Genomic DNA, 17372 nt, shown 5'->3' with positions numbered 1-17372 from the left:
TCTTTATTGTGTCAAAATTGTGTCCTGTTTTAACTCACTCTATTCCAGCTGACAACAAATCTGTTTTTCTGTTTCTGCACAATTTTAAGACTGTTGAAATCTAAAGTTAATGTCTTTTTATTTTGTTTCAAGTTTGATACTTTGCTGTATTATGGGTCTTGGCTCTTCATCTTGATTTCTTTTCTCAAACTAAACCTAAATATGTTGTAGCTCAATTGTAACCCACCATGTAAACTGAAAAATATGAAGAAAACTTTGTTTCAATCAGGTTATATTAGAGTGAGCAGTTAAGACAGCAGTCTTTTAAGGGAAAATTGGCTAAATCTTTGAAGCGAAAAAATATTGAATTGGGGAGAGAGCAAGAGCTTGTGATTTTGAATTGCTGTCTAAAGAGTTGACATAAGTAGAGAAGACTGAGTGACTGACTTCATGCTATGCACTTCTAGTTATGTACTTTGAAATCATTGTGGGAAAGCCGCTGCTGGAAAGGAAACCAAGCATATAGTCAACCTCATATGTCTGTTGAAACTATAAGGAGCAAAACATCAGATGTTTTTAAACCTGTACTAGTTATGCATGCTCTGGATGGGCCTGGGAGCTAATCTTGGAAGTTGTTTTTACAGTGTAGCAATCTCCCTTCCTCACACCCTGTGTCCCAACCCACAGTGGCAAACTTCATTCTGTCCCAAACAAACATCTGAACTCAGCCCAGGATGTGGTTAGTGTGCAGTTTAATCTTAAGCCTCACTATTTGGCCCATGACTGCTAGGAGTTACATTCTGAAAATCACAAACATTTTCTTACAGCTCGGGATTTATGCAGAATATTTCCTAATTAAGCTAAATATTAAAAATAATGTCCAAAAATGGCAATGTTGGCGAGGCGGTCATTTTGAATCTCATGGTTCTTCTGTTTTAACTTGCTTTCTGGTACTTCCCTTGTAGCAATTTTGCGGCAACAACAGTTGCTAAAGTACCAAAGGCTTATGCTCTAAAAGTCATAATGCTCCCTTTGGTAGTTGACGTATTAGTGGAAAATTGCCCTAATATGTCCTGTCTGCAAAAAGGATAAATAAAGTTTCAGTAATTTGTCCCATTGTTTTATTCACCATCTCATTGATAATTGAACATGATGATCCCCATTTTGTGTTCTGTCAAAACTGCTCTGTTTGAGATTTCATTCTAGCCTAGGCCTAAATATGGAAGAAAGAAAAGCTGAATTTCAACTGAAGTGACATTAAGCAACATTTGATTATGCGGCATCAAGAAACCACTGAATTTGTAGCCATTATAATGACGGTAAAACTAATCGTATTGGGCGGGATTGGGCATTTGGGAATGTTTTTAGTTGTTTGAGGCCAATTATCTCAGTCTCAGGATGTTGATTCAGGAATTCCTGTTGGCAGTGTCCAATGGCCAACTATCTTCAACTGTTTCATCAATGATTTTCCATGACATCGTCAGACTAGGGTTTATTCACTGTACTGTGCATTGTTCATCATTTGCAGCGACTCAAATCTGAAGTAGTTTGTCTGTATTTTAAAGCAGACAGATCTGGCCAATATGTGATCTCTGGCTGCTAAATGGCAAATAGTGTTTGTGTCAGCCAATGATCATCTCCAGTAAGAAGGTGTTTATTGACCTCCCATTAGTTGTTCAATTGTCAAATTGTCCAGTAGCAATTCTAAGTGTTCAACATAAATGTAACTGGACTGGATGTATAAAATTTGATAGCTTACAGAACAGCTTAGACACTGGACATTCTGTGACTAGGGACTCAGTCTTGAGCTCTTTATTCCTCAGAGCCTTACCAGAATTTGCAAAGTAAAAGTTAAAAATGTGATGGGGGGAGCTATCTACTTAACTGGATGTGTGAATTTGAAGCTCAACGCCATCCAGGACGAAGAAACCCATTTATTGGACCTACAGACACCTTAAGTCATTCACGTAAATTGCTGGAAAAGCTCAACAGGTCTGGCATCTCAACCATTTCTGAGGAAGGGTCACTTGATCAGAAACATTAACTCTGATTTCTCTCCACAGATGCTGTCAGACCTGCTGAGCTTTTTCAGCAATTTATGTTCCAGCAATTTCTGTTTTTATTTCTAATTTACGGCATTTGCAGTTCTTTCGTTTTTTTATTTTGTTTATTCAATTCCATTTTACCAACTCACCTTGACTCGTGTTGCATCATCTTAAAACTATGACCTCTACCACAGAGAGCAGTAAGCTGAAGGGAACAGAACTGCCTCTTAAGTTTTCCAAGACACCTACCAACTTGACTTCAAGATATAAAATTGTTCTTTCTTAGACCCAGTGACAAAGTCCTGGAGCTTGCTAATGACATAGTGAGAATCACTTCGTACACATTGCAGCTGATTATGAAGGCGACTCGCCCCTACTTTTATAGGATATTTAGAGATGGAAAACAAATGCTTGTCTTGGCACTGAGAGCCACATCCCACAGTTGAATTTTGAAATAACCTATAGGATTCACTTTTTTCGTCTTCCTACGTTGTCTGTGCTAGTGATGAAGGTAGATAGAATGGTACGGACTTATCCTCTTGTTTGTTTTATCTGTAGCCTGTTACGCCCATCTCTAGTGGGATTCTGAACTGTTGGAGATAAAGAGTTACAACTTATCAAGCACAGCACTAGTTTGGAATATGTTTAGCAATCTTAAGTACAATATTTAATGAGCTTGGGTCACATTACAAAAATGTTTACCATTTTGGTAAACTTGTGAATCTCCCAAGGAATGTTTTATGGCAGGAATGCTTCATGATGGAGCATGTGATCTGTTTGACAGAATCTGGTACATTTCTTTGGTCAGCATTTACTTTATTATTCTGTGAAATGCTTTGGGACATTTCCTGTATCAGAATTGCCACACTAAGTTGATTTTCTACTACTGCTAAAAAGTCACCTTTTTCCTAATTTTGACTTTATTCCTGTAAATTTGACTTTGTTTCTCAGTCTGTCTTTTTGTCTTCCACTTATTTGTTTTACTATCTCCTGGTTTTGCATAATTTTTTCTTCAGTACATAAAGTTTTGTTTCCTTATTTTATTGCTGTGAGACTTCTTTATTGGATACTTTTTCAGCTTTCATATATTGTCTTATGGAGATGCTGCTCCACATTCCCCCTCCTCACCAGCCCAACTTTTTATTGAAATAAAAGCAAATTACTGCGGATGCTGGAATCTGAAACCAAAAGAGAAAATGCTGGAAAATCTCAGCAGGTCTGGCAGCATCTGTAAGGAGAGAGTAGCTTTGACAAAGGGTCAGTTAGACTCAAAACGTCAGCTCTTTTCTCTCCTTACAGATGCTGCCAGACATGCTGAGATTTTCCTGCATTTTCTCTTTTGGTTTCAACTTTTTATTAAGCTGTTTTATACACTACCCTTTTACTACCATTTGTCACCTGCTTCAAGCTCTTATTAGCTGTTGTGTAGAAATTGTCTAATCTCTCTCTGGCACATGAGAGGTGAAGAGCCTAATGCCAAAGAGCTGGATGTACACTATCTTATCTCATTTATCTAAGGAAACTTTTGCTTTACTTTGCTTTACTTTGTAGACTATTTCAGAAATCGGGAGGTCTGCATTTACATCAGCACTGAAATGATAATCTCATGTTGTCACATCTTCCTTCTAATCAAACTTTATAAATTACCAGATCATTAAATTGAACCCAGGACAAAATACGCTAGATGCTATATCTAACAAAACGCAGCCCTTGCTCCCTTCCACTTTCTGAAAATCCTTTCTTCATCGAAGTAGCAACTTTATACATAAAAAATGAAAGGTAAATCATACTTTAATTGATCCTATGGATGACCTCATTATAGAAGTGTCTACACACCTGCTTTACTGGTTACACCTATAGGTGTATTGTGAAACATGTCAAATGTTGAGCTGTTTTAACACCATTAATTTTGTTTTATCTCCAGAGCAGACCTAGAGAAACTGGCACTGCTTCATAAGATTTTCTATCTTAAAGTTTTCTTTTAACGATGGTCCCTTTCAAAGCTTAAAAAAGTGTTTTCCTTTTATTGCATTTTAAAATGTTCATTTATGAAGTAAGGGGACATCGCTGGCCAGACCAGTATTTACTGCCCATCCTAAATTGCCCAGAGGACAGTTTAAGAGTAAACCACATTGCTGTGGGAATGGGGTCACATTTAGGCCAGGTAAGGATGGCATTTTCTTTTGGTGAACCAGATAGGTTTTTCCAGCAGTCATTAATGGATTCATGGTCATCATAAGGCTTTTAATTCCAGATTTTTATTGAATTCAAATTCCACCATCTGGTGTGGTGGGATTTGAACTCATTATGTTACCTGAGTCACTGAATTAGTATTCTAGTCATTAGTTCATCACCTCCCGTGATATTTTTGTTGAAATACATTTTCAAAGCTCCCTGACCAAAATATATATTTTGGAAAGCTCCAGCCTTTTTGTTTAACACACTTCTATCTGTCCTGACTCTAATAGAAATTCATAGAAGATAGAACGTTACAGTGCAGTCCTCTGTGTTGCGCCGACCTGTGAAATTAATCTGATGCCCATCTAACCTACACCGTTTCATTATTATCCATATATTTATCCAATGCCCATTTAAATGCCCTTAATTTTGGCGAGTCTACTACTGTTGCGGGCAGGCTTTTCCACGCCCCTATTACTCTGAGTAAAGAAACTACCCATGATATCCGTTCTAAATCTATGTTCCCTCATGTTAGCCTTCACCATCTGAGGAAAACGATTCTCACTGTACACCCTATCTATCCCTCTGGCTATCTTATACATTTCGTTTAAGTCACCTCTCAACCTTCTTCTGTCCAATGAAAACAGTCTCAGTTCCCTCAACTTTTCCTCGTAAGACCTTCCTTCCATACCAGTCAACATCCTAGTAAATCTCCACTGAACTCTTTCCAAAGCTTCCACATCCTTACGATAATGCAGTGACCAGAACTGTACACGGTACTCCAGGTGTGGCATTGCAAGTGTCTTGTATAGCTGAAGCATGACCTCGTGGCTCCGAAATTAAATTCCCCTACCAATAAACACCAACACACTATATGCCCTCTTAACAACCCTATCAACCTGGGTGACAACTTTAAGGGATTTATGCACCTGGACACCGAGATCTCTCTGTTCATCTACACTGCTAAGAATTTTACTATTAGCCCAGTACTCTGCATTCCTGTTACTTCTTCTGAAGTGAACTACCTCACACTTTTCTGCATTAAAGTCCATTTGCCACTTCTCAGCCCATCTCTATATTTTATCTATGTCCCTCTGTAACTAGCAACATCCTTCGGCACTATTCACAATCTGCCTACCTTAGTCTCATCCACAAATTTACTAACCCATCCTTCTACGCCCACATTCAGATCATGTATAAAAATGACTAACAGCTGTAGCCCCAAATCAGATACTTGTAGCACACCACTGGTAACTGAGCCCCAGGATGAACATTTCCCATCAATCACCACCCTCTGTCTTCTGTCAGCTCGCCAATTTCTGATCCAAACCGCTCAATCACTTTTGCTAATGCTCTTTGAGGGGGGGGTTTAAACCAATGCAGCAAGGGGATGGGAACCTGAATTGTAGTTCCAGTGTAAAGGACGTTGAGGGTAGTAAGCTCATGACTAGGTTTATAAGGTCACAAGAGGGCACCGGCAATCAGATGTTGGTTTGAAATGTATATACTTCAATGCCAGGAGCATCTGGAATAAGGTGGGTGATCTTGCAGCATGGGTTGGTACCTGGGATTTCAGTGTTATAGCCATTTCACTGACAAGGCTAGAGGAGGGACACGAATGGTTGTTGTAGATTCCAGGATTTAGATATTTCAGTAAGAACAAAAATGATGGTAAAAGGGCGGGGGGAACGGTGTGACATTGTTAATCAAGTGTAGTATTACAGCAGCTGAGATAACGTTTGAGGACTCATCCACTGAGGTTATTTGGGCTGAGGTTAGAAACAGGAAAGGAGAGTTCACCCTGTTGGGAGTTTTCTAAAGGCCTTCAAATTGTTCCAGGCATGTAGAGGAAAATATAGCAAAGATGATTCTTGATAGGAGCGAGAGTTATCAGGATAGTTGTTCTGGGGAACTTCCAGCTTCTCCAATCTTAACTGGGAATACTAAACTTCAAGTAGTTTAGATGGTCAGTTTTTGTTCAATGTGTCCAGGAGGGTTTTCTAACACAGTATGTAGACAGGCCAACAAGGGGTGATGCCCCTTTGGTACTGGTACTGGGGAATGAACCTAGCCAGGTGTTAGATTTGGAGGTAGGCGAGCACTTTGACGATAGTGACCACAGTTCAGTTATGTTTACAATAGCAATGGGCAGGGAAAAGTATATACTGCAGTGAAAGAGCTAAAACTAGGGGAAAGAATAATAATGCGATTAGGCAAGATTTAGGATGCATAGGATGGGAAAGGAAACTGCAGGGAGTGGGCACACTTGAAATGTGGAGCTTATTCAAGGAACAGCTACTGCGGGTCCTTAATAAGTGTATACCTCTCAGGGGGGGAAGTAGTAGTTGAGAGAGGGAGCCATGGTTTACTAAAGAAGTTGAAGCTATTGTCAAGAGGAAGAAGAAAGCTTATGTGAGAATGAGGCGTGAAGGCTCACTAAGGGGGCTTGAGAGTTATAAGTTAGCCAGAAAAGATCTAAAGAGAGGCTGTGAAGAGCCAGGAGGGGACATGAGAAGTTGTTGGTGGATAGGATCAAGGAAAACCCTAAAGCCTTCTATAGGTATATCAGGAATAAAAGAATGACTAGAGTAAGATTAGGGCCAATTTAGGATAGTTGTAGGAACTTCTGTGTGGAGTCTGACGACATAGGGGAAGCACTTAATGAATATTTTTCATCAGTATTCACATTGGAAAAGGGCAATGTTAGTGAGAATATGGAGATACAGGCTACAAAGTTAGATGGGATTGTGGTTGACAAAGAGGAGGCTTTAGCAGTTTTGGAAGATCTGAAAATAGATAAGACCCCCGAGCCGGATGGAATTTATCCTCTGATTCTCTGGGAAGCCAGGGACATTTGGCTTTGATCTTTATATCATCGTTGTCGACAGGAGTAGTGCCAGAATACTGGAGGATAACAAATGTTGATCTCCTGTTTAAGAAGGGGAGTCTGGGCAACCCTGGTAATTATAAACCAGTAAGTCTTTCTTCGGTTGTGGGTAAGGTGTTGGAAAAGGTTATAAGACATACGATTTATAACTTCATGCTGCAGAACTTTAACTTAATGTCTAAATTAGATCTTTTGTCATAACCCAATTCTAATTCCTCACCTTGAAGACTTGATCATATCCTCCACATCCCCACTGGAGGTCAGCCAATACAGTAGGATTATCTATCTATTCACATATACACTTTTATGCAGGTTTGTGGGGTCTGTTTTATTTTTCAGTTTACTGGTTTGGTGACCATTGCCAGTAAGACCAGTGTTGCAGCATGAAAATGTAGAATTGTGGGATAAATGTTGCAATTTCCAGTGATGATTCATAAATGTCCTATATAGAGTATTAATAACACTTGAATACAGAGTTATGAACTCAAAATATTCCAGTTGTCAAAAATTAACAAAAAAATTGCAAATGCTGGAAATGTGAAGGGGACAGAAAAAAGTGCTGGGAAAATCCAGGAAGATTAAATAATATTTGTGGAGAGAAGCAGGTGTAGCGTTTCAGGTTGATGGCCTTTCATTGTTTATCTGAGTCTCAAAAGATTCAACTTGGCCCACGTTAGATTTCAATTCACAATTTCTTTTTGGTATTAGTCATCTTTGACTCCAAAGATTGAACATAGAAGTTGGATGACGTAAAATAATTTTAAATAGTGCTTATGAATCATGTCTTGAATAATAAATACCTGGGAATCATTATAAAGCAATTAGCTAATTGAAGTGATTTATGTGTCAGGCACCATTAAACTTAAGTTTGATAGTTCTAATCGTCACAATTATAAAATTGCAGAGCCATTTAACAATCAGCTCCAGATACTTTTTCGATTTTAATTTGATCTTGTTCCATTAAATTATTCTGTACAAGAGAAAAATTAATTATGATGTCTGTACAGTCTACTTCACTAATCTAATGTTTATTTCTCTGTGCAAGATTTCTAGCCTAACACTGTAAGCTTGTGTTTGAGCTGAAGAGGGACATTTTCTAAAAAAACGAAAGTAATAGCAGTTCTTTAATTATGTAGTTATTTGTCAGTGAATCATTAGTTTGAAACCTAAATTAAAGTAGACTTTATGATTTGTTGCAGCTGCGTTGATCGTTTTGTTTATTAATAAAATAATTTTTCTTGGAAACAAGGATTAGAAGTGAGAACTTAATTAGCATTTTTGCTTTTGAGTTTAGAAGAATAAAACCTAAGGACTATTCAGGGTATGGAGAAGATATTTCCATTAGCAGGAGAGACTTAGACCCAAAGGAAGAGGGACAACTCTCGACCCTGATATGAGATCTATGGCTAAGTTAAGGTCATGACTCATGGTTTGGTGAGCTTTGCTGTACAGTCCAGTCATTACTATTTATAATTGCAAGCACTGTTTAGACGTTCAAAGGTTTTTAAAATTTGATTTTATTACCACTTCCAATCTAAAAATTTTACTTTGCTTGGAAACAGTACAAAGTCTCTAACAAAACCAGACATTGCTCGAAAAACTCAGCAGGTCTGGCAGCATCTGTAGAGAGAAAGCAGAGTTAATGTTTCTGGTCCAGTGACCCATTAGAAGATTCATTAGATTGTTTCTGGGGTGAGAAACTGAGAGGCTAAGAAATTCATGTCCTCATTTAACATTCTGAAGGGACTTGATAGGATAGATTTTGACAGGATGTTTGCACCTTGGATAGTGGATCTAGAACACATGCATACAAGATAAAAGGTAAAGACAAAATAGTGGTGAAACATTCATGTCTGGCAGCATTTCTGGAGAGAGACACAAATTATAATTTTGAGACCAATAAATCCAAAGAGTCATATTAGACTCAACCCAAGCTCTGTTTTTGGCTCTGCAGAAGCTGCCTAGACCCGAGTGTCTCCAGCAATTTTTAGTTCACATCTCCAGCATCTGCAGTATTTTGTACTTGGAATAAAAGAGTGATTGTTTAGGACTGAGATGAGTGATTTATTTACACGGGATTATAAAGTTTTGGAACTTTCCCCAATAATTTACATATTCAATGTGAGTTGCTGGACTTTTTTGATCTCTTAGAGTCATAGAGATGTACAGCATGGAAACAGACCCTTCTTGAAATTGAAAAATATGAGGATAGGAAGTAATTGAAGAATTTAGGTCATTATTATATTCTGTAGCAGAGCAGACTTCCTGGTCTATATGATCTACTATGTTTTTTTTTGTTGCTGAATATTACTATACAGTTTTTCTGATATAAATTCCTATATCCAGGTTTATTATGAAACTCCTTTGGTAAGTTTGTCACCCTATTGTTCCCCATTACCAATGGCGAATAGAAATTTGACTTGAAATAAAGCTGTTCTATGTTCATACCTTCGTCCCTCTCACCTTTGTATGCTCCTTCGCCTAAGTGCTACTCTTGACTGAATCCTGTGGTCTTATGGGGGAGTGGGAATGGGCACTTGATTTCTTTCAAACAAACTTTCTACAGTGCTCATCGCTATTGTTCCTGATTTGAACTGTTGACTGATTATGGACCTTAATATTTTTTGGAACTGGCTTCAATCAAACAAAATTTAAAACTTAAATTATGCTTTATTAGCTTGTTTAAATATAATAATGTTATTTCTGGGTTGTAACAAAATGAGGTAGCATGGTAGCGTAATGTTTATACTACTGTATTAGTGTTTAAGAGACACAGTTTCAAATGCATCACATTTAAATTCAGTTTTTGAAATAAATCTGCAATTTAAAAACTATTATGGGTAATGGTGCCCTTAACTACCAAATTGTAAAATATTCTTTGGGAGAAGGAAATCTCCCAGCTTTATCTGCTTTCACGTGTATGACTCCACATCCAAGAAAATATTTTTGACTTTTAACTGTCTTCTGAAATGATCTAAACAACTACATTCAAGTAAATGATTTATCACCTCACTACTGAAAACAACAAATGGTGGAGATCACAGTGGGTCAGGCAGCACCCATGTAGAGAGAGCAAGCTAGTCTTTTGAGTTCATCAGAGCTGAAGTGAAGTATGGAGGGGACAGCATCTCTCCTATAATTTGGAGGGGTGATGGGGATGGGGTTAGTGGTATGGGAATAGGGCATAGGGTGCTGGTGCAAAAAAGATGTTAGTAATTTACCTTTCGTGATTGGAATGTGAGAATGGCAGAACGATAGTGTGTCTCCTGCCAGACTTGAAAGGATGGTAAGAGGGGTGGGGAGACAAGGACGTGATAACAAGCTAAAATAAATGGTTCACAATTTAAAGGCATTGAGCTCAGTATTAAGTCCAGAAAGCTGTAAAGTGCCTAGTCTGAAGCTGAGATGTTGTTCCTCCAGTTTGTGCTGTGTTTCACTTGAACGCTGCAGCAGGCCAAGGACCGACATGTGGGTATGCGAGCAGAATGCTGTGTTAAAATGACCAGCTACTGGAAGGTCAGGGTAATGCTTGTGCACAGACTGGAAATGTTCCACAAAGCAGTCACCCAGTCTGCATTTGGTTTCTCCAATGTAGAGTAGGCCACTTTGGGTACAGCGAATACAGTACACAAGATTGAAGGAGGTATAGGTGAAATATTGTTTCACCTGGAAAGACTATTCAGGCCTTTGGAATGTGAGCAGGGAGAACGTGATGGAGCAGGTGTTGCACTCTGGTGTCCTGAAGGGAACATTCCCTGTGAAATGCAGAAAGGGGAAGTGAGAGGAAGATGTGTCTGGTGGTGGCATTCTACTGGAGTTTGTCTGAAATGGGGGAAGAATGATCTTTTGAATGCAGAGTTAATGCTGGTCTAGATTGACGTATTTGCATCCTATGAATAAGGAAAGAAAAGTCTCCTGTACTGAGCAAATAGTCACACTTTTGTGGTTTTACTTCCTTTTAAACTATCCTTTTTTTTTGCTTTCTTAGATTTGATTTTTGACCTTTGGATTTTACACTTTGTTTTTTCATATCTTTATGATCTCATCTTAAACAATTAGGCCTTTGACACCAAACCTGCTATCACAATCACTATCTATTGATTTAATTTCCACATTTGATGTCCTCCAGATATATATTTCCCTCTTAGTGTTTGATTATAATGGAAATTAAACTGGGGGTAAACATTCAATGCACTGACACTCTCCTTTCAAATTGCTTGTCAAAGAAGGATTATTGGTAATGTCCAACAGTAACAAGCACCTATTCAAACTTCATCTGTTTGTCAAAAATTTTGAGGGGTTCAGAATAAAAATATAACACCTCAAACAAAAAACAAAACCATTGCTCCTTTGGATTGTGAGAATGTGAGGTACAGTGCTGACAGCTGTCCTGGTCCTGATTTTGCTGTGGTAATCATGATACAATTTTCAGTGTTTGCCACCATTATTCTCTTCATGTTAACAACAACCTCTAGAACTTGTACATGTGCAAAGTAACATGGAAAACTGAAAGTTTGTCAGTGATAGTCAACATGGCTTTGTGCGTGGGAAATCATGTCTCACAAACTTGATTGAGTTTTTTGAAGAAGTTACAAAGAGGATTGATGAGGGCAGAGCGGTAGATATGATCTATATGGACTTCAGTAAGGCATTCAACAAGGATCCCATGGGAGACTGATTAGCAAGGTTAGATCTCATGGAATACGGGGAGTACTAGCCATTTGGATACAGAACTGGCTCAAAGGTAGACGACAGAGGGTGGTGGTGGAGGGTTGTTTTTCAAACTGGAGACATGTGACCAGTGGAGTACCACAAGGATCGGTGCTGGGTCCTCTACTTTTTGTCATTTACATAAATGATTTGGATGAGAGCATAAGAGGTACAGTTAGTAAGTTTGCAGATGACACCAAAATTGGAGGTGTAGTGGACAGTGAAGAGGGTTACCTCAGATTACAACAGGATCTGGACCAGATGGGCCAATGGGCTGAGAAGTGGCAGATGGAGTTTAATTCAGATAAATGCGAGGTGCTGCATTTTGGGAATGCAAATCTTAGCAGGACTTATACACTTAATGGTAAGGTCCTAGGGAGTGTTGCTGAACAAAGAGACCTTGGAGTACAGGGTCATAGCTCCTTGAAAGTGGAGTCGCAGGTAGATAGGATAGTGAAGAAGGTGTTTGGTATGCTTTCTTTTATTTGTCAGAGTATTGAGTACAGGAGTTGGGAGGTCATGTTGTAGCTGTACAGGACATTGGTTAGGCCACTGTTGGAATATTGTGTGTAATTCTGGTCTCCTTCCTATCGGAAAGATGTTGTGAAACTTGAAAGGGTTCAGAAAAGACTTACAAGGATGTTGCCAGGGTTGGAGGATCTGCGCTACAGGGAGAGGCTGGGGCTGTTTTCTCTGGAGCGTCGGAGGTTGAGGGGTGACCTTATAGAGGTTTACAAAATTATGAGGGGCATGGATAGGATAAATAGGCAAAGTCTTTTCCCTGGGGTCGGGGAGTCCAGAACTAGAGGGCATTGGTTTAGGGTCAGTAGGGAAAGATATAAGAGAGACCTAAGGGGCAACCTTTTCACGCAGAGGGTAGTATGTGTATGGAATGAGCTGCCAGAGGAAGTGGTGGAGGCTGGTACAATTGCAACATTTAAGAGGCATTTGGATGGGTATATGAATAGGAAGTGTTTGGAGGGATATGGGCCGGGTGCTGGCAGGTTGGACTAGATTGGGTTGGGATATCTGTTCGGCATGGACGGGTTGGACCGAAGCGTCTGTTTCCATGCTGTACATCTCTATGACTCTACAATTCTATGATTACTTTTTAAAATGATATTGAAGAGATTGGTCCTCACAAGAGGAGGCCCAAAGAGTTGAGCATCACTGCAGAGGGTCCATTTTTTTGTCAGGACCCTGCCCAGAGAGGCTGTCTAAGGAGCTGTTTATCCTTCATAGAAGAAAGTAATCAGTTGACTGAAGAACTCCAAGATGACCTGAAGCTTCAATCTATGTAACATAGATCCCTAAAAGTGGAAACGCCTTTTGGTTTCTTCTAGCATGAATAAAATGGCTGATTTGAGTCAAGGTACACATTGGACAGGATATGGCAGCATTATGGTGCAGGAAATAAATCAAATGTTTCTAGGTGTGTAGAACTTCTTTAAGAAGGGATGTAGGGAAAAGCCTGGGAACTATAGACCCGTGAGTCTGACTTCAGTGGATAAGCTGTTGGATGTGATTCTGAAAGATAAGATTTTTACACATTTGGAGAAGCAAGGAACGATAAGGGATAGTCAGCATAGTTTTGTGTGAGCAAAATCATATCTCTCAAACTAGTTTGAGCTTTTTAAGTCATCAAGAAGATTGAGGGCGGCGTGTTAGACTTTCTTTACTTGGACTTTAGTCAAGTCTTTCATTAGGTTCCATGTGGAATTCAGAGTGAACTTGCAAATTGGATACAAGATTGGCTTAATGGCTGGAGACAGAATGGTGGAGAGTTGTTTTTTGGACTAGAGGCCTATTACCAGCGGTATTCTACGTGGATCAGTGATAGGTCTACTTTTGTCATTTATATAAATAATTTAGATGAGAATATAGAAGACATGATCAATTGGTTTGTGGATGACATCAAAATTGATGATTTAGTGGTTAGTGCTTATCTAAGATTAGAGAATTGATCAATTCAGTCAGTGGGCCGAGGAGTGGCAGGTGGACTTTAATTTGGATAAATGCAAGGTATTGCACTTTGATAAAACAAACAGGGACAGGACTTGTACAATTAGAGTAGGGCCTTAGGTAGTGTTGTAGAACAGAGCCGTTTCCGGGTTCAGGTACATAATTTTCGAAGTTTGCATCACGTGTAGACAGGGTGGATAAAAAAGCTGTTAGCATACTTGCCTTCCTTGCTTTTGAGTATAGGAGTTGGGATGTAATGTTGAGGTTGTCTAGGACGTTGGTGAGGTCTCTTCTGAAGTACTGTGTGCAATTCTGGTTGGCCTGTTGTAGGAAGAATATGATTAAGTTGGAGAAGGTTCAGAAAAGATTTACCAGGATGTTACCAAGAATGGAGGGTTTGAATTATAAGGAGAGGCTGGATAGGTTGTGACTTTTTTCACTGGAATGTAGGAGGTTGAGGGTTGTCCACATAGAAGTTTATAAAATCATTGGGGTATAGATAAAGTGAATGGGCAGATGTCTTTTCCCTAGGATGGGGGATCTCAAGACTGGAGCATATTTTTAAGGTGACAGGAAAAACGTTTTGAAAAGAAATGAGGGGCAACATTTTTTACAGAGTGGTTTATGTGGAACGAACTTCCAAGGGAAGTGGTCGATGCAGGTACAGTTACAATGTTTAAAAGACATTTGAATAAGTATATGAATAAGAAATGGTTGGAGGGATATGGACCAAGCGCTAGCTGGCAGGCAAACTAGTTTAGTTTGGGATTATGATCAGCATGGACTGGTTGGATGGAAGAGTTGGTTTTCATGTTGTATGACTCTTTGAATCTCCGAATAAATTGGAACTGTTGTTTTTGAATAAAAGGTGGATTGGAGACATAATTCAAAATTAGATTTCTGGATAGATAGAAGGGGAAAATTGGGTCCCATTGCTGGAATGATCAAGAATCCAAAGGCATTCAAGATAATTTACAAAATAGCAGTGGAAATAGATAATCTTGATGTTGGGGAGAGGTGGTCAGATGCACATCTCTGGGTCAAATAGAGAATGGTTAAGATCTGGAATGCACTGCTTGAATATCTGGTGGGGGCTGAATTAGTTGACACTTTCAGAAGAGAAGTGGATTGTTATCTGAAAAGAAACAATGTGCATGACAATGGGGATATGATGGCAATAGTGCCACGAGGTGAATTGCTCCTTCAGAGAGCAGCACCTACACGATGGGCTCCCTTTGTCCTGCACCCATTCTACTTTTGTAATTAGTGTAATACAGCACTCATTATGAAACAAATGAGATTTAATTGCTTTAGAAAGACAAAAAGTGATTGAACCACAAATGGAGATATTAGGATAGATGACTATAAACTTGGTCAGCAAGGTAGGTTTTAAGGAGTGGCTTAAATGAATAAAGTAATAAAGTAATAAAGAATATAAGAAGGCAGAGAATGCAAGAAGGTGTTGGTGTTGCCACCAATGTTTGAATAATTGAAATCTAGCAAGTTCAGGAGGGTAGAATTAGAATGCAGATAGATCAGGTGGTTTGAAGACTGCAGGAAATTCAATGTGGATGGGCAAGACCAAGGAAGAATTTGAAAAGTGTAGCTTAATTGGGAACCAGTGAGTGACGTGGTGCAAATTTGGATATGATCAATAGTTTTATATTATCTCAGTTATATTGAGGATTGAGTATGGAAGGGAAGGGGTAGGTGTCAGAAGAGTTTGGAACAAACATGTTTGGAGATAAAACAGTAATGCATGAAAATTTGAGCAACAGAAACTGAGGTTGAGTTGGAGTCAGGTGATGCAATAGCAGTGGAAATAGATAATCTTGATGTTGGGGAGAGGTGATCAGATGCACATCTCTGGGTCAAACTTGATGAGCTTGCTAAAGATATTGTTAGTCTCAGATGACAGAAAAAAATGAATTTGGTTATTGAGAGGAGTTTGCAACTAAATAGGAGACAATTACTTTCGCCTTTCAATTAGATGAAATTTATGCTCATCTGGTACTGGGCACTGACAAGAGTTTGAGGACTGATGGAGCAGTAATGATTGAGAGAGTTTGGAATCCTCTATGTACATGTGAAAACTAGCATTTTTTAAAAAAAATCATGTTAGAGGAATAGTATTTGGATCGGAAATAAGCTGTCAAAAATAGAACCTCAGGAGAGGTAATGGTGTGTAAGGAGAAGACAGGCCATTGTGGTGATTCTCTAGTTACCATTAGATAAGAATGCAGTGAGATTTATGAGGTCCACCCAAATTGATGATTGTACAGGTGTAGGGGACAATGGTGTGTTTTGTCATGTCAAATGTCAAAATTTTGTCCTCAGCTCAAGATGGAATGAGAAGGATAACTGCAGATTTGGAGGAACACCAATAATTTTCTACTTGGCTGGTTATCTGGTTTGTTCATCGTAATCCACTAAACAACCTGACATCACAATTTCCTTTGTGCACTATCCTACACTACACATCTTTCCCATGACTGGAGGTCTGAACCTTGTCATGCTGGGAGGAAAACTGCAAGAAGTACCTGTGCTGTGGCAGCCAGACCAAAGGGATGCAGCATTCATTGAAAAGCGGGGTTTTGACAACAAGAATTGTGGCAAGTGTTTTTATTGAACTCTCAATGGCAAGTTGAAGTCTACTCCTGGACAGATGCTAATCTTCTTGAATTCAAGGTTTTATAATAAAAATATTGAATTTTTAATGGAAAAGGTCTATCTGTTACAGTTTTGAGGCAGATGGTTTTAATAGAGTGTTTCATAAAATACTGCACAGCAGATTTGCTCAAAGAATAAGAGACAGGAGTGTCACGGGTATGAAATTTATTGCATGACAGCAAATAGTGGTAGCAGTTAATTCTAAGAATGGTGGAAAGCTAATAGTGGAGTTCCCCAGACCTTGTTTACCAGACCTTTCTGTCGAGGGTGGAATCTTGAAATTTCTCGAAACTATAAAATAGAACCATATTATAAACTGAGAATAGGATATAGAAAAACTTCAAAAGAACATTTGACTAGTTGATGGGATTAGTGGACAAGTAGCAGGTGTAATTTAGTGCAGAGAAATGTGAATTGACTCACTTTTGGTATTATGAAGTGAAGTGTATAAATAGAAAGAGGTGCAAAGAGCAGTCGTAGAATAAATGGCTTTCTTTTTTTTAGTAGGGGAATAGAGTACAAAAGCATGGAAGTTACCTTTAAGAACCTTTGTAAAGTTCTGATTTGACCTTGTTACATCAGTTCAGGGAATTGCATTCTGAAGAACGTGGAAGTGTTTGAAAAGTTGCAGAAAAACAAAAATCATCAAAATGGCTTGGGGAAATGAGTTACTTCAGTTACATAATTAGATGAGAGAGGTTTGGGTGATTCTGTAGAGGAGAGGAGATTTTGGGGAGATTTGACAGAGGTATTCAAAATTCATGAAGTCTCTGGACTGAAATTGCTCCTGTCTGGGAGGATGAAGAATAAGAGGCACAAACAAATTGGCAAAAGAACAAGTTATGACAAGGAGATAACTTTTTGTGTCCTAAATGGTGAGGACCTGGAATGCACTGCTTGAGTGTATTGTCAGCAGGTATAGCTCAGACATTCAAGCTACA

General features: G+C 38.9%; 1 protein-coding gene across 6 annotated transcripts in view; it reads left to right on the top strand.

The window, feature by feature from the left end:
- phf3 (PHD finger protein 3) overlaps positions 1-17372 on the top strand; it is a 161685-nt gene that overhangs the window by 91656 nt on the left and 52657 nt on the right. The gene's annotated exons all lie outside the window — the stretch shown is intronic.

This window comes from Chiloscyllium punctatum, chromosome 3, assembly GCF_047496795.1.
Source record: "Chiloscyllium punctatum isolate Juve2018m chromosome 3, sChiPun1.3, whole genome shotgun sequence".
Taxonomy (NCBI): Eukaryota; Metazoa; Chordata; class Chondrichthyes; order Orectolobiformes; family Hemiscylliidae; genus Chiloscyllium; species Chiloscyllium punctatum.
The sequence above is the reverse complement of the archived record's forward strand: the minus strand, read 5'-3'. Positions and strand labels throughout refer to the sequence as shown.